At 36.5% G+C, this 22703-nt stretch overlaps 1 pseudogene; it reads left to right on the top strand.

Annotated features, from left to right (window-relative positions):
- Nucleotides 1–1470: 1470 nt before the first annotated feature.
- On the top strand, nt 1471–22102 carry LOC140823386 (uncharacterized; annotated as a pseudogene).
- The last annotated feature ends 601 nt before the right edge of the window (nt 22103–22703 follow it).

Here is a 22703-nt window from a genome sequence, read left to right as displayed (position 1 = left end):
TCATGTATTTAAGCTTCAATAATAAGATACGAACAATGTATCAATTCAGTTGAAGTAATTATTCGTATATATGCGTGCATGAGTGATAATAGTAACGTGATGAGTGACTTCTTAGGAAATTCTCATGCATCAAACTGTTGACGTTGAGCCGCTTGATCTGGTTGACTAGGTGGGTCGTAAAAGAGTGTCTTAAAATCTTAACGGACAATACTGTATCTGCTGGGGATATGACCGATGATAAGAAAATGGTAAGACTGATCTTTAAAAGATATGAGATAACACCAGCAGATAGACACACAACTCTCATGACCCATGAACCTAACAGTCCGACTCATTAGAACACAAGTAGGTGCACACCGTCCTTCCACAAATATATATAAACAAATAAAGTTGTGCTTTGGCTAACGGCTATAATTTTTTGCCTAGTTGTAAGCTCTTCATCCTAACACATAAAAATCGATAATCATACCTACCCTTGCACCTCCATCATTCCCACCAAGTATTGCATACATAAAGAATACACATATGAAGGATTTTTAATGAAGATTGTTAATTTGGCTTCAATTGATCTTGATGTTTAAGTTTTTGGAAGAGATTTATGCAATAAATTCGGGCAAAAATGAACTGTCCTATTTATTTTTCGATTTTTTGGGTTGAATGAGGTAAGAAGTGGTGAAATTAGCAAAAAATAAAGTCTACATATCAAGAAGTGTTGGATTCTCTTTCAGATAGGCTCTGAAAGGAAAAAGAAGGATGGAATGCCAACAGACGTCTATTATTGAATTGATCCGATAGTACCCATTTTTTGGAATGTCCAGTGCCAAAGTCACTAAATGGGTAAGTCGCCAATTCCTAGACTATGTAATGTACTTTATCTGCTGGGTGAAGGGCGTGCCTCTCAGATGTTTCTAATCTACCCTTGTGTTATTCGTGTTGAAGCATATACTCGGGGGTGGGTGCAGGTTGGACGATTTCAAAGCAGATCACTTAAAGACCTAAAATCATGTTTTGATCGTGTGAAGGGTGTTGAGGCATGGCTACCTCGCACTTGTGCATGATGGGGCGCCTCACACCAAAGGCGCTAAGGAGCCCGAAGCTCGACTTTTCTGTCCCAAACTTGTTTTTCTGTTCAGAATTTGCAAAAATAATCAACATAAAAATATAGTTCTATGTCTTAAATTTCATTTTCAATTTGGCTTCACTCCATTTGAAGATTGAACCATAGAGTTATGATCATTTTACTAAAAATGTTAATGAAAGAATAATCATACATACGACATATTTCGAGGTGATTTCGGTCATCCCCTGATTGAATTTAGGTAAAATCCAAAACATAAAAGTTGTAACCATATATTGATTTTTTAATGAAAGTGGTATAATCTTTAAGATTACTATCAGAATATTTTATTAAAACTGTAACCACTGACTGACGCACTTCTCTTTTATCCTTTTCTGCATTTAAATTACCTGTTTAGCTTAAGTTCAACATTCTATTAAATCATTTCATTTCCAGAGAACCTCCAGTCTCAATTGATCTAGGTGCAAAGTTCTAAAATCTACTAATTCATTGGAATATGACGAAGATTTACGGTACGGGGGTGTACGATTTCCGGCGGCACCGGGTGGCGGAGTACCCAAAGTCTGTGGACGCCTCGCAGCCACACGAGTCTGACAAGGGACCCAACTTGTCTGGTTCCATTACTCTTAGTGAGATTCAAAGGGACCGTTTAACCAAAATAGCGGCTGCCAATTGGGCGGTAAACGCGGACTCAGACCTCAAGAAGCCCTTCAGCGAAGAGCTTGTCAAAGAAATTTTCTATTCTGAGTTAACCGTCAAAGGTAATTTGACACGGTACAATTCATGTGCGGTTTATTGCTGGCTGTTTCTCATGCAGAGGCGTCAATACGCCGAGTGTTGTTGGTTCTGATTGTTTGGTTAGCTCGTTGTTTTTGGAATGTGAATTTATCTTTATTCTGCCGTTTGTGACAAAGTATGTCGCCGCATAAAAAACCGACCTGCATTGTATCAACGGAGATTATTTTTTGGATAACAAATTTACCTTTTGTAAGAGGGAGCCAAACTAGTATATCATTATAATTATTTTAGATTAAGTTAAGCAATAACTAATTGCAAGACACGGAAATTCTTAGAGCAAATACTATTGAGAAGAACTGGTAGACAATGTGTTTTTGTTTTACTTCATTTGGTTGTTTTTCAGTTTTAAATGAAAAATGAACTGGGTAAAAGGAAGTGTCAAGTGGACCCCTACTTGTACAAAGTGTTGGCTGAGCGAGCACTTGCAATTACCAGTGTTGCACAAAATCTTTTTTCTTTAAAAGTTTGATTTCCTATTCTTTTGTTTGCATTTTCAAACATATTTTGTAGCCTTTTAAAAGAATTGTTGTTCCATATTTTGTTTATCTTGAAATGACATATCCCATTTCCTAGAGCCCAAAATTTAGGCCTATGTGGTTGGGAATTGTTTCCCAATTTCAGACAGACAGTGCTACCCAGAATTACATCGGACCATTGTCCGTTGATACTTGACACTACTAAGTTGTTGTGGGGTCCTACTCCGTTTAGATTCGAGAATGCTTGGCTTTCGCACCATAAATTTAAAGATTTGGTTGAGATGTGGTGGAGTAATGTGGGCTGTTAGGGGTGGGAGGGGTATAAGTTTATGCTCAAATTAAAAGGAATTAAAGTGGAGGCATCAAAATGGAATCGAGAAGTTTTTGGAGATGTGGGTTTTAGGTACAAGGAATTGACATCAACGATAAAGAGGCTGGATGTGCTAGAGTTGGAGGGAGGGTGGTCTGAAGCTTTACACGAGGAAAGAAAAGCAGTGAGGTGCGAATTAGAAGCGTTGTCACTTTTCAAATTTCGAATGGAAAAACAAAGATAAAAAATTAAATGGTTAAAGGATGGGGACCAAAATTCGAAATTCTTTCACTCACTTTTGACAAACAGAAGGAACAAGTCAATGATTGATAAACTGATGTTGGAAGATGGTACAATGATTACTGAGGAGAAACAAATTGAGGAGCATATCATAAACTTTTATACTAATCTGTACAGGAAATCGGACGGGGTTGGGGGAGAAGGGATCGATGGAGTGGAATGGTGTCCTTTAGAGGTTGCGGAGGCGGAAGAGTTGGAGATTAATTTTTCAGAGGAAGAGATTAGGAGAGCGGTGTTTGACTGTGATGGTGAAAAAGCGCCAGGGTCCGACGAATTCACAACGGCTTTTTTCCAACATAATTGAGAAACGGTTAAGACAGACTTGATGAAAGTGTTCGATGAATTTTATGAAGGAGGGGTGGTTAATGGAATCACAAATGAAACATATATTTGCCTAATTCCAAAGAAACAAGAGGCGATTAAGGTAAAGGAATTCAGACCAATTAGTCTGACGACGAGTTTGTACAAGATATTGGCAAAAGTGTTGACTAATCGAATTAAGAAAGTTTTGGATAGAACTGTCAAGGAGACCCAATGTGATTTTATCCGGGGAAGACTAATTCTGGATTGCTGCCAAATTGCGAATGAGGTGGTGGAGGATTACCGAAGGAAACATAAAAAAGGCTGGATCTCAAAGTAGATTTGGAAAAGGCATATGACAATGTTGATTGGGGATTTCTGGATTATGTCTTGGATATGAAGGGGTTTGGGGTAAGATGGAGGAGATGGATTATGGGTTGTGTCTCGAGTGTGTCTTTTTCGATTTTCATCAATGGAAAGCCGAGGGGAAAATTCAAGGGGGAGCGAGGGCTTCGACAGGGGATCCACTATCCCCTTTCCTGTTTAATTTAGTAGTTGACGTCTTGGGTCGATTGGTAGATAAGGCCAATGGATTAAATTTAATAAAAAGACTCGAAATAAGGAGAAAGAAATTGGAGATTTCGCATATTCAGTTTGCGGATGATACTCTGTTTTTGGTTCAGTCGAAGAGACATGTAGTTGCATTGGTGGATATACTTAACTGCTTCGGGCTTCAATCAGGATTGAAAATTAATTTGGAAAAAAGTCTTATTCTGGGGATTAATTATCCAGATGATGAGATTGATGTCGTGGCACAACTAATTGGATGTAAAAAAGATAATTGTCAATAAAGTACCTCGGGGTTCCACTGGATGGTGATCCAACTAAGATAAACTTTTGGGAATCGGTCTTGTCAAAAATGTCAAGAAAATTAGCTTCATGGAAAAAAGCCTTCATGTCAAGAGGGGGAAGGTTGGTTTTGATACAGTCAGTGTTGAGCGCTTTGCCATCTTATTACATGTCCCTATTTAGGGTGCCAAGACAGGTGGAGAAGCAGATGGAAAAGTTGATGAAGGATTTTTTGTGGGATGGGGAAGATGGGGACAAGCATTGTCATGTTGTTGGCTGGAAATAGGTTACTAAACCGAAGGACAGAGGTGGATTGGGTGTGGGGAATATTGGTTTACGAAATCGAGCATTGTTGGGGAAATGGTGGTGGAGAGGGTCGGTGGAAAGAGATACGTTGTGGAAAAAAGTGATAACAAGCATTTATGGTACCCAAGAAAATGGGTGGGATGCGGGGTTGGCAAGGAACACAATATTTAGAAGCCCGTGGAAATTTATCTCTCGGTCTTACCCGGCTTTTCTTCTTTTGGTTGGGGCGGTTTTAAGAGAGGGTAATGTCATTCGTTTTTGGGAAGATGTTTGGGAGGGGGGGAGTCCTTTGCTCAGCGTTTTCCTTCACTTTTTAGGATTTGCTCAGCTCCAAACAAACCGGTTAATAGCTTTTGGTTTCGCATTCTAATGGACCCAATCATATCTTTCATTGGGACATTCGTTTTAGAAGAGAGTTAAATGAGGTCGAGGTGGGTGAGTTCACTGATCTTTTAGGGGTTCTAGAATAAGTTATATTAGACAGGAGTGTGGGGGATTTTAGAGTCTGGTTGGAGCACAATTCAGGGTTGTTCTTTGTTCGATCATTTTACAATTCGTTCTTTCCAATTTCAAATTTTCCTTATTTTCCATTTTTTGAAAGAATCTGGAAACTACCGATACCTCATAATGTTCAGATTTTCGGGTGGATTGTCGCTCTGGGAAAACTTCTCACTTGTGATTCCATTCAAAGAAGGTGGCCCCTTTGTATGTTATGTCCGCAGTGGTGCATTTTATGTCAGAAACAAGAAGAAAATCAGGATCACTTTTTGGTGCATTGCTCTTTCGCATGAGATATTTGGACAAAATTCTTCAGAGAGTTGGGTTTTCAGTGGATACTTCCAAGGACAGCGGCAAATATGATAATCATGGATCAGGGAGGTGCTACGAACAGAAAATTAATGAGCTTCCTACCCATTGTCTTACACTGCACACTTTGGTCTATATGGTTGGAGAGAAACAAAAGAATTTTTCAAGAGGAATCGGAGACGACAAAGGAAGTATGGGAGAAAATAAAGTTCAGGGTCGCGAGTTGGACAACAAATATCAAAGATTTTCGGCATTTGTCTATTTCTGATTTAATTAGGGATTGAAATTATGTATGGGGCATGAAGTCACTAGGATAGTACCTCTTAATTTGTTTTACTAGCCCTCGTGTGGATTACTCATCCGCTATCTTTGTAGAACTTTATGTAAAAATTTAAGTATTAATAAAATCTAGTTTCATATAAAAAAAAATTTAGGTCTCCATGTACGTTGAACTTCTAACATATTTCACTGGGCTCTGGGGTAGTGTTGTGTGGCTTGTGCCATTTTTATGTATGTTTTAACTTTTAAATACAATATTATCATTTTCTTGCAATCAGATACTCATGCATGTGCATTGACTAGCCATATATACTGTGTTATATTATTATTATAACATTAAATCATTTTTGAACGTAGGAGGTAGAAAGCCGGTACCATTGCAGAGAGTTATGATATTAGAAGTCAGTCAATACTTGGAGAATTATCTGTGGCCAAACTTTGATCCTGAGACTGCCTCTTTTGAGCATGTGATGTCAATGATACTTATGGTTAATGAGAAGGTACTTATTTAAGTGTGTTTTGTTGATACATCTTCTGGGTTAACCATTTTTACAACCACTGAACATTTTTTGCAGACACATGTCCTGGATGTAAAGCAATTTTCACTACGAGTCATGTTTACACGATTCCTTTTTAATAAAGTGTTAAATAGTATTTTTGCTAGCAGTAAATAGGTGAACTCGATTAATATCCGTAGTGAGATGGAATTTTAGTTTGATAACAGGGAATACAGGAATTAAATTTTAAAGTACGTGGCATCTCTGGTAGAAAGAAGGGATGCAAAGCGTATTAGCAAGGCACTAGTCCATCCATAATCACGAAATAGGCGGTGTTTTGGCTGAACTGCAAGTATTGGTATAATGTATTCACCTGTGCCAGAGATTTTTCTTTCTTTCTTTCTTTCCTTCCTTTTTTTTTTGGGAACGGGGAATGGTTCTCGAATAAGGTTCTGTTTGCCTGCGAGATTGTAAATTCATATGTGGCATACCCCTATTAATTCTGACCTGCATTAGGCCAAGCTGAGATTCTTAGGTAGGTAAGAAGGAAAATATGCCCTGTCTGTGATCCTTGGTTAGGTAGGACTTGAACATTTTACATGCTTTAAACTTGCAGTTTCGAGAAAATATGGCTGCTTGGATATGCTTTTATAATAGGAAGGAAATGTTTAAAGCATTCATTGAGAGGGTACTTCGCTTGAAAGAGGTATGCTGCACTCGTAACTTAAAAATGTTTTATTTTTCTGATTTTTCATTCACTATACCAATATTTCCAGTGTGATATTATGTTGATTGATCTTTTTTTTACTACTGAATCTAATTCCTTTAATATTTTATACCACGAAGCCTGAAGGTGCTGTGAATCGACTTGCTAGATATAATCACTAGACTCTGTGATTTTTGCAAATGATGCACCAACTAGGGAAAGCATTGGAGAAGGTCTTTTCTGCTTGAGAATAAATTTTTATTCAGTGAGTCTATTAGGCAATAAAATCCTTCAAAGCACTTGTATCTTAGTTGGAATAATGATTTTTGAAATGATTGGTGGGAGTAGGGGTGGGATCTGGTAGGGACCCGTCCTGTAATTCTTTTATCCAATTCCCGTATCGATAAGAATCGGGAGCCTTTTTCCTCCCTATCTGTGAGGGCCCGTTATCCTAATAACGATTTATTAACATGCAATCATAATTAATCAGTAAACAGCGGAAAAGTGAGTTAAAAATTTGTGTTTGGGCCTATAAAAATTTCGGCATGACCTTCCTGTAAATAGTACATACCAGAAAATCAAATACTCAAAATAAGCAACATGTGCCCTCAATAAACACAACAGCATACACACGTGCTAGCCAAACACGATCATGACATATACAAACCAAAATATCATAGAGCCGACAAGGCTCGATAATACCATAATACAATCCTCCAAATATATACATATAGTATCTGGGAGACAGCAACACCACGATACCTAAACACAACTGAGCCTACTCTCAAGGAGCTCTGGTACTTCCTAAGGCTTCCTCTCGAGCGCCTGAGGTCGAACCACCTGTACCACCTGTCATGTCCACACACAAAAGACACGACAGCCCCCTCTCGGGGGTCAGTAACCCCAGTACGAGACATCAAGAAACCACGATATATGACATAGAATTGCAATGATGCCATGCATGAATGCAATGCATGAATAGGTGCAAGATATCAGGATATCAGGAGTCAAATGATCGATATCAACAATCATACATATATGCTTGAGCTGGTCCACGAAGGCAGTGGACCGTGCCTGGGATATGGCCCAGCCTCGAAGCCAGCAACTACCTAAGCCGGACCGAATCAAAGTAGCCAAACATCTCCAGGACACCATATCATATCATATATATAACGGATCTCAACCGAAATATAACTGGATCTCAATAATAGATAGGCTCAATATGATATGTTCAGTGGTATTGATGTGTCTAACCAAAATAAAATGTGTGTAAACAAAAGAAATATTTTATTTTATTTTGCACATCAATTACCAACTGATAATATGCGAGTCAGCATATAATATCACATAAATCAGCAAATAGCAAATAAATCATACACAGGATCATCAGATGCCTCTGTCAGACATCGTGAAAATAACTGATCTCTACGTACCTCAACTAATTTACCAGTAACTTAAATCCTCAAGAAAGTCCTGGAATTGCCAACTCAGACAAATCACCTGAATATTAATTTAAATGGTCTTATTATCATATAAAAATTCCACAACCATTTAAATTCACTAAAAATCCAATTTCAACAATTTAGGCATTTTAAATTTCTAAAATTCCAATATTCGACTAAAATGCCTAAAATCAATCATTTCTATTTTATCGTCGCAAAATATTCTTTTTAGCTTTAACTGACACTAAACTAATATTTAAGCGGTGGCGATAAATTCTAGGTTCACCAGATTATACCTCCAACTCGCACAATTCCGGAACCTACAACAATAACCCAATAATTAATCAATAATGATACATTATTTGAGTCGAAATTGAATTAAATTCACATAGATAATAATTCGAGACTAAACCGAAGCCAACCGGCAACAGGCGGCAACCTCGCCGGAGAAGACGACCGGAATCACACAGAAAAACGGTAAGTTCTCGAAATTTTGCAAAATTGGTACCAAAAAAAAGCTTATAACATAAGGAACAAAACCCCTCAATCGATTTTTACTTTTGTGCGGCGGAAGACGGCGATTCAAGCGACGAAGCCGACGGCGGATTTTCGAAAATCTCGATTTTTCTTATCGAAAGTGGTATCAACGGAAAGCTTACGTCGAGAGCTTTTCAACCGTATATTTATTTGAATTTTTCGATCACCGGTGCGGCTAAAATCGAAGGTCAAAGCGGCGGCGGTGGAATGAAACTTTTTACAGAAAGTTACGGGGAAAGAGATGAGTGAATTCGTGCGTGTTTATGGTGTAGTGTGTGTGAGAGAGAGTGTTATAATATATATATATATATATATATATATATATATATATATATATATATATTATTTGTGCTTATCCTTTGTTCTTTTGTGTTCGAAACTTGACCCGGTCTATTTTATTTCAACTTTTGTGTGCTATAAAATTTAAATATGCATAAACACACAATTTAATTATTTGACTTAATTATTTTAAATTCCTCAATTTAAAATAATTAATCTTAATTATCGCTAAATAACATATAATTAAATCGGGTCATTACACTATCCCTCGGGACCCGAATATTTGGGATTTCTTCAGGCAGAGAGATGATATCCCGATAATTTTTCATTTTCAAAGTTTTGTTCAAAATACCTAAAAAAATTGTTTTAAGTTTTTTTTTTTTTAAAAAAATACTATTTAGAAACTTATGTCTAAAGAAAAAGCAATATTCAATTAGAAACATATAAGATTGAAATGTTATGGATAATGCTTCAAGATTTTCTTTAGGAAAATATTTTTTGACAAAAAACTATTTAGAAACATATATTTCTAAAGAAAAACAAAACCTTCAACTAGAAACATAAAAGTGCATAGCATCATCATTATATATGTTCATGATTGTATTTTCACATTTTTATCAAGAACATCAACTGTGCACCAGATAATTATCGATAAAATGTTTGGTATACAAATTATATACAAATTACGAATTACAAGATAAATTTTGTTAAATAGTTGAAGGGCAAATTACATATCTTATTCTACACATATGTTATAATTAAATAATCATAAATAAGAATTGATTTAATTATTAATATTTTTTAAAAAAATATATACAAGAATAAAATGTTATTTTGTGATTCTAATATTCGATCATTTCAACAATAAATAATTATGCGAAATAAGTTCACAAATAATTTTTAAAAAAATATACACAAGAATAAAATGTTATTTTGTGATTCTAATATAAGATCATTTAAGCAATAAATAATTATGCGAAATAAGATCACAATTAATTTCTGTATGGATTGAAGCTCCAACCTGTAGCTCAATATATTAATAAAATTATTAATTAAATATATTAATAATATTACTTTGGTTCGGGTCGGGTTGGGTCAGAAATCTGGAATCGTATCGGGAAGAGTTTTTATTCCCGATCCCTCTCCGATATTAATCGGGACGGAAAAAATCCATTCGGGTCGGGATTTTTTTGAGACGGGAACGGGATGAAATTCGGGATGTGTCGGGATTTTGAAATTTTTTCCAGCAATAGGGCTAATATGTAAGGATTATAATAAAAAAAAATCGGAAGACCTATTAGAGAAAACCTCACCCCCATCATAATCATCTTACCAAAACCATCACCCACTGTCTAATTAACTTGATATTTGAATATGTTGTATAAAACTCTAATTGCTTTCCATGAACACTTAAAAGACATTCTTTGGGCATCCCCAGCCTTCAATCCCGCGAAATGCACGTTATATTCGCAAAGTAGCGCTTCAGTGTGAACATGGAAATTCGTGATACCCAAATCTCATTTTTTTTTTGGATTTGCAAACTTCTCTCCGATTAACCATAATACTGGATTTTGACTCGTCTGAGCTTCTCCAAAGAAAATCTTCCGTCAATATTTCTGTTGTTGCCGTCACGCTACAAGGCATCTGAACACAGTCCTCAAACTAAATAACAGTATAATAGTTGCAAAACATGATCGGAAATCTTCACATTCCGGTTAAATAATTTACGAATGAGCCAGCATGTGGTGGCCAAAATGCGTATGTTGTTTTGTGAGTATTATCTGTTTAACTATTTTTTTTTTTTTGATATGAAACATATATTTTATTTAATTATAAAAATCTATTACATTGCAAGCGGAAGAGTTTTCCGCAAAATAAAAGAGAGTACATCAATCAAATTAAAATGTTACAAACTTCCAATCCCTAACCACATCTGAAATAGCTAGATGACCTAGTTCTTTGATATTTCTTGTTGACTGCACCACCCTGAATTTCAGCAATTCCCAAACTTTGTCCTCCGAGTTAGACGGATCATTGAAAATTCTGTTGTTTCTCTCCAGCCATAATGTCCAAAACGTGAAATGAACGACGGTATACCAGAAGGTATTCACGATAACCCCTTTTCGAAATCCCCGATCTATGATAAACATATCTTTGGCCCTCCTCGGAAAAATCCAAAAGAATCTCAACTCTTGCATCACCTTAATCCAAATTATTCTTGAGAAAGAAAAATGCACCAATAAATGATCCTGATCCTCTTCGTGGTTTTGACATAAGCAGCACCACTGTGGCCGTAAAGCACATGATGGCCATCTTCTTTGCACAGAATCAGAGGTCTGTAGCTTGCCCAAAGCGACAATCCACGAGAAAATTTGAAGCTAACATTGGTAGATAGGATAACTTGGTAATTGTGTTGTTGAAGCTGCATTCTTAGATACGATAACTTGGTGATTGTGTTGTTGAAGCTGCATTTTTTATAAGCTTTTCTTATCTTCTGTTTGTATCTTTTGTTCTGGAAAATGTAATTCGTGTTTGGAACTGCCAGCATTTTCTTAACCGACTCTTTTTCATGATTTTTTAGTTGCCAACTCTGGTATCTGCTTCCTTTTCTTTTACTTTTATGTGTTTATGAGTCATTGCGGCCATTGTAATGTAGCTGTGCGCTTCTTAATCCACTAAATTTGGTATGTGGGCAAAGAGGCAGTCATTGTAAATGCATTTCTTAATATAAATCTGAAACCTGCAGTGAATTTCTTCTGGATTGGGTGAAAAAATATTTATAATATGCTGATGTATGCTTGCAGGGAAGAGTTCTAACTGTCGCGGAGAAGACAAATTATCTACTTTTTATGATAAATGCCTTTCAGGTATTGTGTTCTTTGATTTTTCCTTTCCAATATTTATATTGCAATTCAATTCCTTTTTTTTTTTTTCTGAACTTGATTTCGTGCTAATAAGTGAAGTCCTGTTTGAAATGACTTCATCTCTAATTGTTTCCCATAACTAATTTTAGTTTGATTCTTAAAATTTGTATGTTTTAGTAAATATGCTGTGTCAAAATTTATGGTGATTTTTCTATTTGAATTTGTGGCTAAGCATTATGAATTGTTTATTTAGTCACTTTAAAGGGGGCTGTCTTTTCTTTTTTTCTTTCGATCTATTGCCATTAGATACCCTACTATGCTTTAAACTACATGTTCACCATCTTGACTATAGACATATTTTAAGCATCTAAACAATTCTCATGTTGCTGTGTCTCATGTTCCCGAACATTCATATTTCCCGAAAGATAAAACTCCGAAAACAAATCCAAACATTGTGATTGTGTTTCTTTTAAAATGAAAATAATCCTAATGCTTGCTGTTTTCTGTTTCTTTAACATTGATAGAGTCTTGGAGATGAAATTGTAAGCGAAAAGATTATGAGATTAGCGAGTCTTGAGTGCTGGCATAGCCTTGCATATGGCCGTTTTCAGGTATGCTTCATTAATATTGTTTTGATTTACTTGGAGAAAGGGGTCACGTGACACACGAGATTTTATGTTAACTAATTTGATAAATTCAATGATATTTTATAATTTTATCATGTGTTCTGGTTGTCTGTGTTTCGATGGGCAATAGATGGAACTTTGTCTTAATGAATCTTTAATCAAGAAATGGAGAAGAATTGCGAAGCGGGCAAAGGAGGCAGCTAAACGAGGGGAACTTTTTGATCCCACAACAATGGTAGAAGCAAGATTCTTGCGTAACCTCATTGAGGAGTTTCTAGAAGTACGCTTCTGCTCAGTATCTTTTGTAATCTTCGATTGAATATTCAAAATACCGAGTAGTGCAATTGTCTCATCTGTCAACTTGATTGTCAGGTGCTTGATTCTGATGTTTTTCTTACTAAACAGCAAAATGATAAGGATAAAGACCTGGTTGATATAACTGGGATGAATGAAGGGGATGGCGCCAGTATTTTATATTGTGAGAGGTTTATGGAGTTTCTTATTGATCTGTTGAGCCAACTACCAACTAGGAGGTGCAATTTTACAGCGGAATGTTTCTATCATATAAGTTTCCCCATTTATTAAGCTTGATAGAAATGATTGCCGTGACTTAAATTAATAGCCACAACTAATTTTTCCAGTTGGATCGGATGAGTGGGCTAAACAAATAATTTGTTTTCAGGACTCCACGTCATTTGCAGAAGAGAATGTAAAAAGAATGAATCATTATTTTATTTCTGCATCTGCACTTAGGGTAGACCCTAGTACGCAAATGAATAAAAACCTTGGTACACTCATCAATCAATTTCAGAATACATTCAATTGCTAGATCGGGTCATGTGAAGTGAAAAAATGGTGTATGGACGATCTTTGCTACTCATCCCAAGCATGTTTTTTCCGAATCCTATACTAGCTAAGAAATGACAACTGTTAGAGACTAAAACTATTAAATATCACCACCTTGTGGACAACTAATTTTTGTGGCGATGAATGGGTTAGTTTTCTTGGGTTTTATCTAATGTTCGAGTTACACACTTCCCTTCCCTTAAAGACCTTTTTTTTATAAATCACCTCTTCAACAGCTTACATGCACATTATGTGCTTATTTACACAATATTAAACCCAACCATCAGTGAAGGCCCTAATTTTTAGTCTCACATCCACCCATTGATAAAAGTGAGTCTAACCTGCACAGTTTTTTTTTAAAAAATGATCTCGTGCATGTCGCAGGCGAGTTTGAAACCATAAATGTTCGATTTCTCACCTCTCTGATTGTTGGATCTTTTGGAGGTGGTGGTAGTTCATTAAACCTTGGGCAAGATGGTTCCGATTCACTTTGGGATTGAACTGATGATTCTTTAGCAATACAAATTGGATTGAGAAAAAATCATTTGGGAAATTTACAATGTTCATTTAATGGTTGGAACTTGGAAGTTTATATATAGATATGAATGGCTGAAGAGATATAATGACTGATCCACTTTATTTTCTTCCTTGGAAACTTCTTGACTGTGATTCTGGTGTTTCCTGTAGTTCCAAGTGTTTACAATTGTCACAATAAAAAATAAATTATGGTTGGTTTGAGAATGATGCCTGGAGTGCTGGTTTATGTCTTATTTATTCAAATATGTGTCAATGCATGAAGGCGTTCCAATTTTTGATCTACTAGATTTTCAGTTGTTTTGATCTGAGATACTTTAGTTGCATGGGAATAGGAGAACAACTACTATAGTCTTAGTTATTTATGAGATACGTTGCAGTGAAAATTGAGTGTCATTCCTATGCGATTTTACTCTGATGAGTTTATTAGTTTTTAGCTTCATCAATATTCCCATGACTGTATTGATGTGTGTCGCAGGTTAATTTAACTAGTCTAGTGTGTTGTTATGTTTATATTGGGGAATGATGTTTAATATCTATCAAAAGTAGTGTGATATCTGGTTTAAGTTCTCCTTATGGCTCTTGTAGGATCGATGTGCGATATGATCAACGAATGATATCAGATCTGTTATTTTGCTTTGTTTACATTTTTATGCGTCTGGTACACATTAAAGATTAAAAAAATAATATTTGTTAATTAGCAATCTCACGCAAGCTGTATCTTTTCAACCATCTAACTTAAGCTTTCTTGCGGGTTAATTGGCGGGAACTTGGCTTTTATCAACTAATTTTTTATTGCCTATAATCAAGCTGCGCAAATAAATATTCCATTGTGGTCATACATTGAGCTTGGATAGTCCGGAACTTAGAGCCTAATTGATACCCATCCTTTTGTACTCCCTTGAAATTGTTTTTCTCTTTACTTGATGAATGGCTAGCCCAGTAGTAACTGCTGGATGTCTTAACTGGTTGACTGGCCTCGATGTTACATTGATTGCTTACATTTTGAATGCTCCTCAATATCACGTGATTTTCAAAGTGAGGTGTGTCTATTTACTTGGCGTTTCCATTATCCTGTTTTATTCTATTTCTTTTTGTATGCTCAGATTAGTCAGGCCACTTGTTGCTGACGTTGCTGTTGTCTCCAAATGCCACTTGAGTACTTTGTATGAACATGAACAAGGGAAGCTCTTTGGGCAATTGGTTGACTTACTACAGTACTATGAAGGTTTTGAGATTGATGATCAAAAAGGTAGACAAATGACTGACGATGAAGTCCTTCAAGCTCATTATAAGCGCTTTCAGGCTTTTCAAGCTCTTGCATTTAAAAAGATTCCAAAGGTATGAATGCATACTATGTGAATGGAAGGAATTATTGTAATTTTTTCTGTCGCCAAATGACCGAAGAACAAGAGGAGGTGGAACATACAACTGTTTGAAAGCAATTGTCTTGTAGGAAGAGCGGTTGAAACGTTATTTTGGTGCTGCTATATGATATAAAAAAATTTGAGTTTCACCATTACCATCAGTTATAGTTTTTGGTATTTAACAAATGCTTGATCCTACGATTAGTGATAATAACGGTCACATGTTCAATTTCCATTAGTTATAGGCATGTACAGTTATTGGGAAGAATCCCTTTTTTTGCTTAAATTTCATATCTTTATATTTTGTAAGTGTGTGTTTTGATGATAAATCGAAGACCTCAATTCATGTAAATTGTTGTATCTTCTGGTCACCTTGTCCTCGAAACAAGTTAAAAATATCAATATTGTCAACCTTGATTTGAACATGAATGCTCATACAAAATAAAAAAACTCACTTTTATTTTGAGTTTGAGAAGATATATATATATATATATATACATACATATTTCAATTTCTTTTTGTAGTTGCGAGAACTGGCATTGGCTAACATCGGTGCTATTGATAGGCGTGCGAACCTGGAAAAAAAGCTCTCAGTACTTTCTCCTGAAGAGCTAAGAGATTTAGTTTGCGGTAAGGTTAGTGTGGTTGCCAACCATCTCTCATGTCACATACCACTAAGTAAAAGATTATCACTTTGTCTTATTTCGTACAATAATTGTTAAGCTATCATAAAATAGGTGGTAGTGTTGTTTATGTATTTAGATGCATTTTGATATAGAAATTGTTGCCCCCAAGTGGTTTTTAAAGCCTTTTTTAACAGAAATTTAGTTAGGGATTGGAAATTTGCACGGTCATAATTTTGTAGTTGCAGGTTTGATTGTATTTACTTCATCTGGAGCGGATTACTTATCCGCTCTATGTACCAATCATTATCATTAATATAATTTGTTTCCTATAACAAAAAATAAAAATTGATGTTTGAAATTTGAATGAAAAAGGTGCTTCAAATTTGTTAACATAAATTGATGCTTCAAATGGTATGAGAAAGGTGCTTCAATTGCCAAGCTGTCCCTTTATTTTATTTTTTTTCATGTTATCACATCATCTTAAGTAGCCATTTTTTGATTTTTGATTTTTTGTTTTTGAAACTGCAGCTCAAGTTGATATCTAAGGACGATCCATGGTCAGAAAGAGTTGACTTCCTGATAGAAGTCATGGTTTCATTCTTTGAGAAACAACAGTCTCAGCGAGAGGCAATAAATGCTCTCCCACTATATCCAAATGAGCAAGTAATGTGGGATGAAAGTCTTGTGCCGAGCATCGACTACTCTGGAGAAGGCTGTTTGGCACTTCCGAAGCTGAATTTACAGTTTTTAACTCTTCATGATTACCTTCTTAGAAATTTCAACCTCTTTCGCCTTGAATCAACCTATGAAATCCGTGAGGATATTCAAGAGGCTGTCCCACACCTTCTTGCATACATGGTTGGTCAAGAATGGCTGTACCTATTAAAGAATTTAAGATAGCCGAGGTCAAACAACCAAACATTGGGGAAGTTAAGCCATCGGCGGTTACAGCTAAAGTTACTTTCAGCATTTCCAGCTATAAAGAACAGATAAGATCAGAATGGAATGCGCTTAAGGAGCACGATGTGCTATTTTTACTGTCTATCCACACTTCATTTGAGCCTCCAAGTGCTGAGGAAGCGCAGCCAAGGCATCTGTTTTGCAGAGGTTTGCTCTTCAGTGTGTACGTGGATGTGAAATTGTTGAAATACGTGATGAAGAGGGAACTCTCATGAATGATTTTACAGGGAGGATCAAATGCGATGAGTGGAAGCCTCCTAAAGGAGAACTAAGAACTGTGACTATTGCACTGGATACAGCACAATATCATATGGATGTTTCTGATATGGCAGAAAAGGGTCTCGAAGATGTGTATGGCACTTTCAACATATTGATGAGGCGGAAACCAAAAGAGAACAATTTCAAAGCAATTTTGGAATCAATAAGGGATCTCATGAATGAATCATGTATTGTTCCTGATTGGTTGCACGACATATTTTTGGGTTACGGAAATCCTTCAGCAGCGAAGTGGACTAATATGCCAGACCTCCTGGAAGTGGTGGATTTTAAAGACACCTTCCTTGATGCTGCTCATGTCAAAGATAGTTTTCCGAACTATCAGGTTTTTGTCTTGTACTTCCATTATTTGAAGTTCTGTAATCAATTATAGAAGTAATGATTCAATGAACTAGAATGCTCATCAGTACCTTTTTCACTTCTCGGTAATTGCTTTCAGGTTTGCTTTACAAATTCAGATGGTAGTATGAACATGCAACCTTGTCCACTCTTCCGTATTAAGTTTCCAAAAAATTTTAAAGACAATCTTCATTCTCTTTCTGGCAACGAGATCGCCAAAGCATCTTCAACAGATTCTGCTGCTTCGGCAGATACTGATTCTGATAAAGAGAAGCTTCTAGTTGAGGCTTATATTCCTCCTGATCCAGGTCCATATCCCCAAGATCAACCGAAGCAGAATTCTGTACGGTTTACTCCCACACAGGTGCTTGGATACTTTCATTGATATGGTTTATTCCGTTAGTTGTTGATCTTGCCTCTTGTTATTCAGCATTTATGTGTCTGTCTAGCATATTGTTCGACTCGTACCCATGTCGAAAGTTAGAGTTAAGACCTAAAGCAGTATTGGTTACCGATATTTTCTACTTAAATATAGCATGATTTGGGAATTCACCGTTTATAAATATTATAATTTTAGCTTCCTAAGCTTCTGTAAGGACAGCAAGAGCTGATAGTTTCTGCATATCATACTGAAATGTAAGTTGGGTTTGATCATATTGTGTTGAAAATTGCTCGATACAGTTTATTAGATTGTCCGTAATTCACAGAATTGACCTTATGGGCTAGGTTTGTGCTGAATTCAAAACATTTTTTTACTGCTTACATTTCTCATGTAAAAATCTCGTGATTTTTCATGGCTAAAATTGACATTTCTAACTTCCATTAAATTTTCATCGTTTCTTTTGATGTGTTATCATGCAGATAGAGGCAATCATATCAGGAATTCAGCCTGGATTAAGTATGGTGGTTGGTCCACCTGGTACGGGAAAAACGGATACAGCTGTGCAAGTATTGAATGTACTTTATCATAATTGCCCTTCTCAGAGGACATTGATAATTACCCATTCAAATCAGGCCTTGAATGATCTTTTTGAAAAGATTATGGAGGTAAGAGATCCACCGAGAGTATCCTGACTATCCTCTAGGCAATGATAAACTTTAGTTTATCAAATTCATTTTGGATGATATTTTTATTTATTTTTGATTTTATGCTCTCATTGTGCTCATGGTTTTAGAGGGATGTGCCTGCTCGATATCTACTTCGACTTGGTCAAGGTGAGCAAGAATTGGCAACTGATCTTGACTTCAGTCGCCAAGGCCGTGTGAATGCAATGCTAGTTCGGCGATTAGAACTGCTTAGTGAAGTGGAGCGCCTTGCAAGGTCTCTACAACTGCCTGAGGATGTCGCATATACATGTGAAACTGCTGGATACTTCTGGTTGCTTCATGTGTACTCTCGCTGGGAACTATTTTTAGCTGCTTGTGTTGAGAATCAAGACAAGCCATCGTGTGTTCAGGACCGATTTCCTTTTAAGGAGTTCTTCAACAATACTCCAAGGCCAATTTTCACGGGCCACTCCTTTGAGAAAGACATGCATGCAGCTAAAGGTTGCTTTCGGCACCTGCAAACTATGTTTCAAGAACTTGAAGAGTGTAGAGCATTCGAGTTGCTCAAGTCAACTGTTGATAGATCAAACCACCTGATGACCAAGCAGGCAAAAATAGTTGCAATGACTTGCACCCATGCGGCTCTTAAAAGGAAAGATTTTCTGCATCTGGGATTTAAATACGATAACTTGTTGATGGAAGAAAGTGCTCAAATCTTGGAGATTGAAACTTTTTTTCCAATGTTGCTCCAAAGGCAGGAAGATGGCTATGCTAGGCTTAGACGCTGCATATTGATTGGTGACCATCACCAACTGCCCCCTGTTGTGAAAAATATGGCTTTCCAGAAGTACAGCCATATGGATCAGAGCCTGTTCACTAGATTTGTGCGTCTTGGAATTCCATATATTGAGCTCAATGCACAGGGCAGAGCTAGGCCAAGTTTGGCAAGACTTTACAATTGGAGATATAAAGACCTTGGTGATCTTCTGTTTGTGAGAGAGAATGCTATATTCCATAGAGCAAATGCTGGATTCTGTTATGACTATCAGTTGGTGGATGTTCCTGATTACCATGGGAGGGGCGAGACTGCTCCATCACCTTGGTTCTATCAAAATGAAGGAGAGGCTGAATATATTGTAAGCGTGTATATGTACATGCGATTACTTGGGTATCCAGCCAACAAAATATCCATATTGACTACATACAATGGTCAAAAACTTTTAATTCGTGATGTTATCAACAGAAGATGTGTCCCATTTGACTTCATTGGTCCACCTCACAAGGTGAGTTATGTATCGTCTTGTACATTAGACTTGCGATTGCTAAAATGTCAAGAGTGCAGAATGTTGGATAATTTAGGATCCTAGTATGTAATGCATTTACATGTTCTTGCAACTCATGTGGTTATTTAATGACCGAACATGCCAGGTCACAAAGTAAAATCAGCGTGGTTATGACTTCTGAATGGACTTGAATTTTTTTTATGTATTAGAATGCAAACTATCTGCATTGGTTTATCTACTGAGGTAGAAGTCCTTGTACATAGTACATATTTGTTATCTCTTAGCTCTTTACGCTTTCTTGTTTTTGTTCCTTCTGCCTTCATTTTTATGTCAATTGTGATGTGAAGCTACTTGGGTGGTTTTCTGGATAAGTTGAGGATTTATTTTAATTGACTGATTTGTTATAGAAGTGGACAATATTTTATTAGAATAATTTATTTCATTGTTGTATCTGTTTAGAATATATCTGGACAATATTTTATTAAAATATGGACGATGTTTAGAAGTGGACATTTTATTAAAATATTTAATTGTTGCACGCTCCTTTTCAATGCAAAATGTATCAGTCGACCCTGATTATGAATTTATTCGAATTCTCAATAAAGCACTGGAATTTAATATGGGATGGGGATTGTCTTTAAGCAGTAATCTGATGCTAAATTTAAACAATGCGGAGTCGCGGAGATTTAGCTATATTAGCATTCAAACTGATGGATGATCGGGGTGGGGTCCTTTCCACTCTGCATTCTCTTCTGCACTTGGTTGTCATTTTTGTTGATTATCACTCCTGATAAAGTTTTATGCTCTAGGTAACCACTGTCGACAAGTTTCAAGGACAGCAAAATGATTTTATCTTGTTATCTCTTGTTCGTACTCGCTTTGTGGGCCACCTTCGTGATGTGAGAAGATTGGTTGTTGCAATGTCTCGCGCTCGATTGGGGCTTTATGTTTTCTGCCGGCGTTCGCTGTTTGAACAATGTTATGAATTGCAACCTACATTTCAGCTTCTTCTTCAGAGGCCCGATCTTCTTGCATTAAACCTAAGCGAGGTTAATGCATTCACTGATCGTCACGTTAGTGGAATTGAAGAGATGGCCGACATTGTAAATTACAAGATACATCAGGTCTATCAGGTACTGTCCTCCTTACCTATTACATTGTTTGGTGCCTTTTTTCCACATAGCATACATGTCATTTATTCTTTACTGGTAATATTGTAAGTTAGAAGTGTGATAAGCCACTTTTATCTATTGTTTGATGGTACGACTTACAGTAGGGCCAAGAAATAAAACTACTACAATCTGTGTGTGCTTTCTTTCCCCCCACTTTTCACCTGGTGGTCCTCACAAGTTCTTGCATCTGTGAACTTTTCAATCCTGGCACATACCCTGGTTATGACTGAACGCTTTTTTAGTTACCTCTGAGATAGAGCGTTCGTGAGGAGTAACATGTGAACTGTATGAAGTATTCTGTGCACTCCATACTCATTGCATCCCCATGCTGCAACAAACTCATGGCACAGTCACTCGAAACTTTGTCAATAATTTTTAAGAAGCAGTATTTCTAGCTTTTTGATCAACCCCTTTTCTGATTTCACCAGGAACGATTAATGATTCACCAGTTGAATCAATTTCCTACCAACCCAGAGCAAGACTTTGTTGGCATTGATGCGCAAGAAGAAAATGGACTGCTGAATTCAGAAATCTCTATGGGTGCAGTGGATCTAGATACGCGTGGTTTGGAAAATGGGGCTAGCAAGGAAATTCTACCTGATGGCAACTCAAATGATGTATCAAGTCCAGAAACTTGTGCGAAACAGGATGGGGATAAGCAATTACAGAAAGATTAAAATATAGAAGCTGATGTGGATATGCAAGAAAATGATATAAATGGAGTAGCACTTGAAAGCAATCTCGGTGAGAGCATGATGGATAAGTAGACAAACATCAATAAAGTCCTTGCCTAGGCTGATTTTCATAAAAGGATTCCAAATTCTTTCCTGATCTTACTTTTTGCATCAGTTAGTGCTATCTAGTTGAATCAATTTACGTTCAATCTGTTGCTGAAGGTGATCAATGCAACCACTCACTAGAATGGTGTGTTGTAAGATGCAAGAGGTTGTGCTACATCGGGAATTAATCATGCAAAAAGATTGGGTCGCAACCCGGGTCTCTTATAGCCACCACGTTTATTTTGATAAAGATGTTCTTGTGCTGTTGCTTGGAGGTATACTTAAGATAATTCTAGCTACAAACTACCAGAAAGATCAGAATGTGTCAACCTTCTTTCCTTGACTTGGAGCTGCTACTACATGCCATGAATGTTAATCTAGTCTGCATTGTCATTGGAGAATGGTCTAGGGGATGATATTATCGGCTTAACCACCTCGTTCGATCGACCAGTCCCCTCGTCATCGTTTGTTGAGTTTTGAGCAAAATATCTTCTTTACTTATTCATGAAGCATCATACTTGTACTAACATAGACGCTTCTAAACTTAGTTCGCCTCGAATTTTTATAGAAATGCTGTCATTGTATGAAACTCCATATTTCCATTGTCATGGGATTATATTTATATCAAAACACGAGCTAATTTCACTCGACCCGGCAAGTTTTTCAAGTTTCGCAACCACCTTGTTCCATTTTATCCAGTGGTTTACTTGGCTCCTCCAAATAGTTATCCTAATCGTCATCTGTAACCAGTAAAAGTTCACATGCATGTGAGTTAATTTTGTTTAAATATCAAAATTTTCACATATTTTATATCAACTCGAGGCAAAGTGTATTATGGAAAATAAAAAAAACTTCAGCAGTTTAGTATACTAGTTTAATACCGATTTATAGCTACGTATCTATATTATATATTAATATTAGATACGAACAGTGCTTTACAGAAAAAAAATAAACCAATAGTTTAGGGGTTACATGATATGTCATGAGAGAAGCATTGTAGGATATGGGTTCATTTGTACT

This window comes from Primulina eburnea, chromosome 2 (genome assembly GCF_022965805.1).
Source record: "Primulina eburnea isolate SZY01 chromosome 2, ASM2296580v1, whole genome shotgun sequence".
In the NCBI taxonomy this organism is placed as follows: Eukaryota; Viridiplantae; Streptophyta; class Magnoliopsida; order Lamiales; family Gesneriaceae; genus Primulina; species Primulina eburnea.
This window is presented reverse-complemented; position numbering and strand designations above follow the sequence as displayed.